General features: G+C 39.2%; 1 protein-coding gene across 1 annotated transcript in view; it reads left to right on the top strand.

The window, feature by feature from the left end:
* Positions 1–4,259: 4,259 nt before the first annotated feature.
* The window catches only part of LOC140337136 (SRSF protein kinase 3-like), a 13,172-nt gene continuing 8,440 nt past the window's right edge, over positions 4,260–8,991 (top strand). The window contains exon 1 of the mRNA XM_072420702.1: positions 4,260–4,424. The gene's annotated coding sequence lies outside the window, so the exon portion shown is untranslated. The remainder of the gene's footprint in view (positions 4,425–8,991) is intronic.

Here is an 8,991-nt window from a genome sequence, read left to right as displayed (position 1 = left end):
ATATTCAAATTTCAATACATTTGCAACTGGTTTTGTCTATACGTAAACTTGAAATCTAATTTGCAAGCAGCTAAATATATAAATGAAATACATAGGAGCTGTATTGCCTGCCAAAGAGTTTGTGTCACTGTCCACCCAACCCTGAGATTTGCACAATTCTTTCACACAACACAAGCTTGCCTGGCAGAGGAGCAGACCTGACATTCCTCTGCTGAAGATTCACATTCAGATCTCCCTCCCAGTGTGTAACTGGAGAGCGAAAGGAGATGTAGTAAATTCCCTTTGCTCTCTTTCCTTATCAATATGCTCTTTGAAATGCAACACACCTGGTTGGCTTTCTGTGCTGTTTCTCCAATCACAACTAGCAAACTGTTGTGAAGGAACTGCAAGAGGCTGATACCAAATAAAACAAAGGCGCTGCTTGCATTTAAAAAATGCATTTATTGATATATTAGGGATTACAGAGCCATTAAATGTGTGGTCATAGCTGCCTTGAATTCAGCAATGATAACTTTACATGCAAACATTGCCTTCCCTGTTGGTATTTCTGCAACCGAATAATAGCTGCATTGACTTTATTAATTTTCTCTGCAAACCTCTCTAAATGCGGTCAGCTATATGCATGCATTATGGATGGAGTAAAGCTATTGGCAACTGTTTTCTCATCAAATGCATCAGCCTGATATGTGCCTGGCTGGGGCTTGTAAATACTTCTCAAGCATCTATGAGGCTGGAAGCCATGCCAGGACACTCAGCAGAATATTCCAAGTATAAATATTACAGGACATTAAATTACAGTGTCACTATATCTGTGATTGTTCTGCTGCCAGGACAGCTGCGTGATGGAAATGATTACTGTACGCTGGGAGGAAGCAAAACTCAAATACATGGGGCCCTATGGCAGTCTGTAGTTCCACTCCACTGCTCCACACATTAGTCTATACATGGGGAAGAATTAGCAATTTGGACATTTTGGCTAAATTTAATTGCAATTTTAAAGAGCCAAAGTGGGGCTGTTGGTGGGGTCAAATCCTTTATTATCCAAGGTCAAAGTGCTCCCCTCCACCTAAGCAGCAGGGGATGCCAGCTGCCTAGAAGAGGACCAGGTGGAAATGGCAGTGAAGGGACAAGGAGGGCTGATTTTATTTATATTTCTGAACAGGCAGGTAAGATTGTTTTATTGCAGAAAAGACTTGGCCCGTTCCTTCTGCCTAGATTTTGCTCAACCACAAGATTTAAAAAATTAAAAAATCAAAGACTACAGCAGTGGATTCCAGTGGGGGTAAGATCCCTTGACACCACAATGGCCAAAGTGCCCCCATTCTCATGAGTGTAAACAACCCAGGTTCTGTGTTTTTTGAATCTCCTTCTGCTTAAAGCCCAACTACATGATTTAAAGAAAAGTTACCCTTTCAGGAAGTGAGCATAGCCCCGGAAAAAAAGGGGTAAATGTTAGTTTAGGTCTACAGGGATGTAAACCTACCTTAAAAGTACACTTACCTTATCCCTTCTCTATTGACTCGACTCTTTTTCCATTTAACCTCCCAGTCCTACATTGTAGGAGATAACGTCAGTGTCTGCAGCTGCCATTCGGAGTGCCTAATAGAAGAAGCTGCAGGGGACTGGTCACATTTTGGAGAAGCCTACAGGAACAAGGGTATAAAGTAAGTACAAATACTATTACATACTGCCCATTGACATAAATGGGCATTTAACCCTTGCACTACAAGGGTGGTTAGTGTTTCAAATCCTGCTTATAGGCTTTTAGTGCCCAAGTCAGCTGCTGGAAGGCAAAGGGTGCAAATGTCTTTAATGTGACCCTGTCTCTAACTATAGGAATCCACCAGAGCCAATATTATACACCCCACTCTGGTGATCTGTATCTTCTATGCATGCTGAGACCCAACTTCCCCTGCTTGGGGAAAAATTACATTGTTCCACATTGCCTGCAGCTACAAAGGTCAGTGAAGGCTTGTTTTAAAACTCATTTACTGCTTGTTCGGAGAATGTAATGTTTAAATAAATTTAGCATGGCCACAGTTTTACTTTTAAGGGTCATTCTGAAGATTCTGGTTCTAGTGAATTAGTTGGAGTATTTACAGCCACTTATTCTGTTTATGCACCCCAGCGATGGACCCATGGCATAACTCATGGTGGGTTACATGATGGTGACAATCGAAGACCATGACTGGGACTCAAGGACAGAACGTTGTCACCATATAACAGGTACTACCTAAACAAAGACCTTTATGGTAGGCTTATTTGAAATAAAAGCTGCAGATTTAAATTGATTGGACATTACTTTTGAATTGATATTACCAAGTTAAAGCTTTAGATTAGATTTGTATTGGTTGGGTTTACTATTGCTTGTAAATAATAATACAGAATGGAGAAAATGGCAGTATATGGGCTGTCATGATGACCTTTATATGGTGACTGTTACAAGAACTGAGAGCCTGAACATAAGCACCACTTACTGGAAAGGGGTCATTGTAATCTAATTCTGGCCATCACATGGATGTATATATAAATGTGTTTCTGTCTACACCTCCCTGACACTAAGGGGGCCAGGCTTAGGAACTCCAAATCCAAATAGTTACTGGCTTTATTCCAAATTGTATCGCTGACACTCACAAGAGGTGACACGGCCGCTCAGAGTACTTCAAGGTGTTCACTATTCCTGGCCTTTAAAATAACATTGCTTCACGGTCATTGAAAGGTCAAAAGTGTAAAAGAATAAAGTTAGCACAGGGGAAAGTCTGGTTTGTCATTAAAAAAACTATTTTGGAGCCTTTTTATTTTAATCTATTGTGCAAAGTTTTGGAGATCGGGGGGGGGGGGGGGTTGTTGTTCCAAGACAGAACTACAGGACACAAACATTGATCATAAAGAGTAGGAAAGTTATGGCTATCCTAACTCTGCAATGTATAATACATAAAAAGCCCAACAGCATTTTTTATGAAGAAAATAGACAATATAAAAAAATATAGGTAAGATCTTCTATCAGTGTTTCAAAGTTTGTACCAGTACCTAGCTGTATTAGCAGGTCCTAAATATGTTTGGGGTCACTGGGACCTAAGGTTTACAAATTAACTAGCACACTACCTGCTTGAAATGTACCATACATAATATTCGTAATATTATCAATATACTACATAAACATGCTTGACATAGAGCTCTTCCCCATGTGGTTGTCTGGGTCACTATGGTGACAGCTCATTGTTTTCTTTTTACCCTTTTTATTGTGGTGCCCCAATTTAGGGCCTAGTCACACGCAAATGACAGCATATTGGCAAAATACTGCTAATAACTAATATTTTAAAAAGTTCTATTTGATTGGGTAGAATTTTACTGGTTTGACTTTTGTTAATTTTACCAGCTGGTAGCCTCCTTCTTCTACCCCCTGTTTCCCTATTTGCTTTGTGTTATCTGGTATTTCTTTATATAGATTTTTCTACTGCTGGAATTGTTCTGAACAAGTTCAAAATATATATTTGTGAAATATGAAATTGCCCTCCATGTTTTCCTTTTTCTGTTATACCCCAAAATGAAAGAAAAAATATTAAAATCTTTAAAAAACATATTATTCCTATGTTTGCAAAGGTTTCCTCCTGATGGTGGCCCTTCTCCCAAATTTGGATATACGTAAGAGGGGCAATGTTTTTAGCTCAATGTATGTAAGCAAATGATACACCATCATTTTAAAGACCATAAAATGAGTAAAAAAATAAAAAGAGAAACGGAGGGATAAGAATTTAAAAGAGGGAGATACTGTAAGTAGATGATAATAAAATGCAATGGGGGTATCAGAGTAACAAAATGTTGGGTTATTGCTATCCTTATATCATTTTCTTTTCCAGTTAAAAACAAGGGAACATGATAAATAGAATAATGGCATCAAATACACCACTGGTTTTGCCTACTGATTTACAATATGTATGGGTGGTTAGTACTGGACACCAGCGATATTTCCAGGGTCACAAACTTTTTGTACATAAAAGTAATAAATGATTATTTGAAAAGGTAAGGGGGAAATAAAATACATCTAGGATTTAGTAACGTTGGAAATTAAAGGGTTAAAACAGGTGCATAGGAAGACAGTAACTGGATCAGGCTGCAGCTGTCCAAACTTTATGGATGCTCCTTCCACCCCCCCAAAAAAAAAACCTTTTCCACCAATAGACTGAAGTCCCAAACATGATTTGAAATTGATCCCACCTCCCTTTCCAAACCACATTCCTCTTTGGCTTCGGAGGAAGTCACTGCTTGCTGCCCTTCTACGAACTGTATGGCTGTTTCATTCCAGCTTTGCTTATTCTCCAGCTCTGTGACTTTGCAGATAATTTTCTAAGGTGCACCAACAAGACCAAATCCCATGTACTGGCTGCAGAGACGCAATTTTGGATACACGTGACATCTAAATTGTGAGTCTTTTTTTGGAGCAAAACTTTGTAGTTCTGCTTGACAGGTGACCTTTAATGGTTTTATTGTATAAAGCAGTGCAAAGTGCAATAACCACAAAGACCTGCAATCCACAACATACCCTAGTCCAGGCAATTTTTGATTGATTAACATTATTTTACTCATTTTTGCAGATTTATGAATTAAGCTATCTAGATAAGAACAATATATATATAAATAAATAAATATATATATATATATATATATATATATATATGCAAATTGCAAATGGTGATCTTTGCTTTGTAGCTTTGTGGCAACTTGGTGTAGTATCAATTTTGATTGTATCCAATGGTAATTATTGAACCTTTGTGCCCAGTTTTACAGGGGATATTTGATGTGCATTTCCACAGCATGAAGCACATGGTAGATATGCACTGTAAGCATTTTAGAAGAGCAGTGTAGGTTGTAAAGATAATCATTGCTCCTTCTGGTTAGAATAAGGACAGGTAGGTTTTTACTTATAATTTTTGTGATCTGGCTGCTCATTTTGTTAAGTTGCGTACACACTTGCAAATTTTGTCGTTGGAAAGGATCTTTCACGATCCTTTCCAACAACAAGGGGCTGCAAGATGCATGAACGATGCTGGACATACAGCACCGTTCATGCTGTATGGAGAGGGGAGGGGGGAGAGCGACGGAGCGGCACCCTGCTGCGCGCTCTCCCCTTCCCTTTCATTACGATCGGCTGTCGTCCATCGTCCATGGATCCGGCAGGTCGGTCGTCCGGACGATGGACGACACCGACTGTACACACGGAAGATTTTCGCCCGATAATTGGCCGATGCCGATTATCGGGCGATAAAAATCTGCCGTGTGTACGTAGCTTTAGGGTGAGTGAACACCATCACCAAGGACACTTTTTGACTTCTCCTGGGTAAAAGGCATGAAACAAGTGCAATGTATAGCAACATAAAGCCTCTGATAAGATATAATTGTTTTGTTTGTGCTAGCCATATAAAGTCTGATTGGTTGATTGGATTCCAGAAGCTCACCCCTGCTGGAGGAGAGTAGGTAAACTCCCTCCGCTATCCCACAGAGCAATAACTGACCAATTGCTGCAACCCAATGTTGCCGCAGAGGTTGGCACTCCTTTGGCCACACAAATACAAAAATAATAGATTTTTACAGGAGCTTAGGAATATGATTTGGAAATTTCAGGTTTACTTTTGAAGCCTATACAGCAGCCATTCTCAGCCAAGGTTCCGTTGAACTGTGGATGATTGACCTCCCATTTCATGGTGCATGGGGTTAACATCACTTCGTAGAGCTAATTGCATGGCTCTAATTATGTTTATTGTTGTCTATAGGGGTTCTTTTCCGGCCACCACTGTAGAGGGCATTCTCTCCACTGGTTACCAGTTTAGGACGCTTTTATTCCCATAAATATTGGATTTCAGTAGAGGTTCCCCAAATCCTGAAAATTATTTCAAGGGTTCCTTGAAAAGGGGTAAAGGGGTAAAAAGACAAAGAAAAGCCTGCGGTACAGGTTCACAGTGACTCTGTCCTGGAAAAAAGTATGACTGCTGCCATTGTTAACCTCCTATTTGAGAATGTTAGTTTCTTGGCTAAGCTTTAGCTTCATTGCTTTCCGTAACTGTAACAAGCATAAAAAAGGAGGATTTATTACACTTTTGTTTACACCGTTCTTGTTCCCTCTCCAACAAACAGAAATACTGATGCTTTACAAAACCAGTCAACTAGCACTTGCAAAGAAAGAGGTGACATGAGGTTTCGGCATTATAGCAACCCCCTCCCAGATCCAAGCAGTGACTAGAAAGCCGGGTATAAAATGAATTACTCAGAATATCACAAAATCATTCTACATTTGTGGTTGAGTAATGCGCTAGAGTCACTTGTGCTGCAACCGGGAAATAAATATCATCAAGTGTCAAATACTGACCTGTCACCAGTAAAGGTTTTCCAACATAATGGATTGCGATAAGGATAGCGGGCATTGCTTCAGCATTTCATTTCGCATAGGATGAAGTTTCCAGCTGGCACTGTAAAATGACCAGTGGAGAATGAATGCCCAAATCTAGAGGAAGCGTTGGTTTTGTTTGGAGAGAGTGGAAAATAGTTAGAACTTCCATTAGCTTTTTATCATATCTGATATCATTGTGATTACTAATACTGACCAACCTGGTAATCCCAACATTTACCCTTCTTGTAAACCTAATACTACCCATCCCTGTACTAATAACATTAACTCTTCTTCTCCTCTTGTAACCTAATGTTACTAATAATTCTAACCCTCCCTGTATTCCTAAATCTGCCCCTCTTTGTAGTTCCAACACTAAGTGTCTCTGCATAACCAAACCTTAACACTAATGCATCCATTATCTCCAACCTTTATATTTCCAAAACTAACCCTTCCTATAAACTCTGCAACTGATCATTCTATTCCTAACACTAACTCTCCAGTGTAATTCTGTATTAACCCTCTTAGTGTACAATAAGCCTATTCCTTCCATGGTTACCTCCAGGATCATCTGCACAGAAAACCAACACTGTATTCAGGCGCGGACATAGGAGCAAAGTGTGCTACTGCTAGTCAGCCACAAAGGGCCCCCATGGAGGACCCAAGTCCACTCGGCTGGGGCCCCAAGTCAGTTCTGCAAAGGAGCCCACTGTTGGCTATATCCACCCCTGACTGTAATCTAATGTGCCTTCCAAACATTAACGTCTACAGAGGACCCTAGACTAGAGCTATCACTAATAACAGCGCATAAAGATATCTTTCAGACCCCTAGTTTTTGATTGGAAATTATCTGGTTTGGATTGCTGGACCATTATTTCAATCACTTGCTTGCATTGTCAGGATTTTTTTCAAAGTTGGAATTGAGTAAACTAGCCCATAAAACAATTTCATCACCATGTTTATTATTCTGATAGCAAGGCCTGCTGTCACTTTAGTCCCATAGTCATCACTGAGTTTGGCCCATTGAAAATACCCCTCAATGTCACTTGAATTTGACATCTCACATATCGGCGGGCCTGAAGGCTGATTGGGTTATGTTACAGGGCAAAGGCCATTTTCAGCACTCACCCACCCATCAGGGTGTGGGAAAATTGGCCATTAACACTGATTTAAAAAGTCTCTGGACAGATCTATAAAACTAGAGATAGGGTTATATATCTTGTCCTTAATAAATAAAAACCTTGTGAAATATATTTTGACTAATAGGAATTCAACACTTTCAGGAGGGTTAGTTGTAGTCAAGCATACCCTGGCCAATAACAAAGTACGGTAATCTTTTTGGGATGTATTTTAGTTTATTTTTGCCTTAAAAAATGATAGCAATTCAAGGGAAAAGCACTATTGCTTTAAAGTGTAAGTGTACATTTGGTGCAATTACACTTATAGGGGTTGATTTGCTAAAGGAACATAAATTGTTCACATAGCAAAATGAATTATTTTTTTGCAAATAGTAAATGAGATGAAGCTCTTCTGAATTGAACCACCATGTGCAAGTGTTTGTTTAGATTTCTTTGCATGCTATTTAGTATTCTTTGTAAAGTAAGCTATCATCACATTCTATAACCTTAGTGATTTATCCCTTGCAAGGTGATGATTCACCTTGGTAAGTAAACAGTTTAAATTCTTTTAGTAAATCACTCCCATAGTGGGCTATCCACTATCCTCCTTCATGTCTAATGCTGGTCATATGCTGGTCAATAGATGGTCAAGACTTGGCTTAACCACAGTATAGCCATCAACCAGCCCAGTAGGGCACTGCCCTGCACCTGTCCGCTCCGGCAATGGGCAAGCCAGCAACCAATGACTGCACTCCCCATGGTTTATTATAACAAATGGCAAAGCTGTGATGTTATGTGATGTTATTGTGTTGTAAATTGTAAGCAGAGGGCTCTCCCATTGGCTGCTGATTGATCAAAAATATAATTGGCTATGTGCACTATTGTATTAAAATTAAAACCACTTTTTGTGTCACATTGGGATTTTAGTGGAAAATGATAAAATGGAGAAAATTTTTGAATATTGACCAAATGGATGGTACTGTGAACACAAGGATTGATTTTAAAAGAACATCAATAAATCATAATGTATGCCTAGCTTAATGTTCACAATAAATAAATACAATAGTGTTGCTTGTAGGGATTCTTTAAAAAGAAATAGAGCCAATATTGGTGAATAGTTTATTGCCCCTTGAATAGTACTGCCCCATGTAGGTGCTCTATGGCTTTATATAGAATTCTGGTATAGTAATATCCTTCTGTATACAGTAATGGGCCTGACATTAAGAGTGACAGTAATTAAATGTCCCTATTTTGTCATATTAAAATCTTCAACGGTAAACCTATACCCCTGACTTTAATCCTTGGCATGCACTTGTATTAAACAAGACTTGACTACATCATGCATGGATTTTCAGGATAGTAGAGCGCTGAGCTCTTGGATTACATGTAATATTTGCCGATTAACCCAGCAAAATGCAGGCAGCTTTAAGTAATTTAAAGATAATAGTACAATCTGCATCGACTTATCTTGTAACATATGGATGAACTCTT

This window comes from Pyxicephalus adspersus, chromosome 8, assembly GCF_032062135.1.
Source record: "Pyxicephalus adspersus chromosome 8, UCB_Pads_2.0, whole genome shotgun sequence".
NCBI lineage: Eukaryota > Metazoa > Chordata > Amphibia > Anura > Pyxicephalidae > Pyxicephalus > Pyxicephalus adspersus.
The sequence above is the reverse complement of the archived record's forward strand: the minus strand, read 5'-3'. Positions and strand labels throughout refer to the sequence as shown.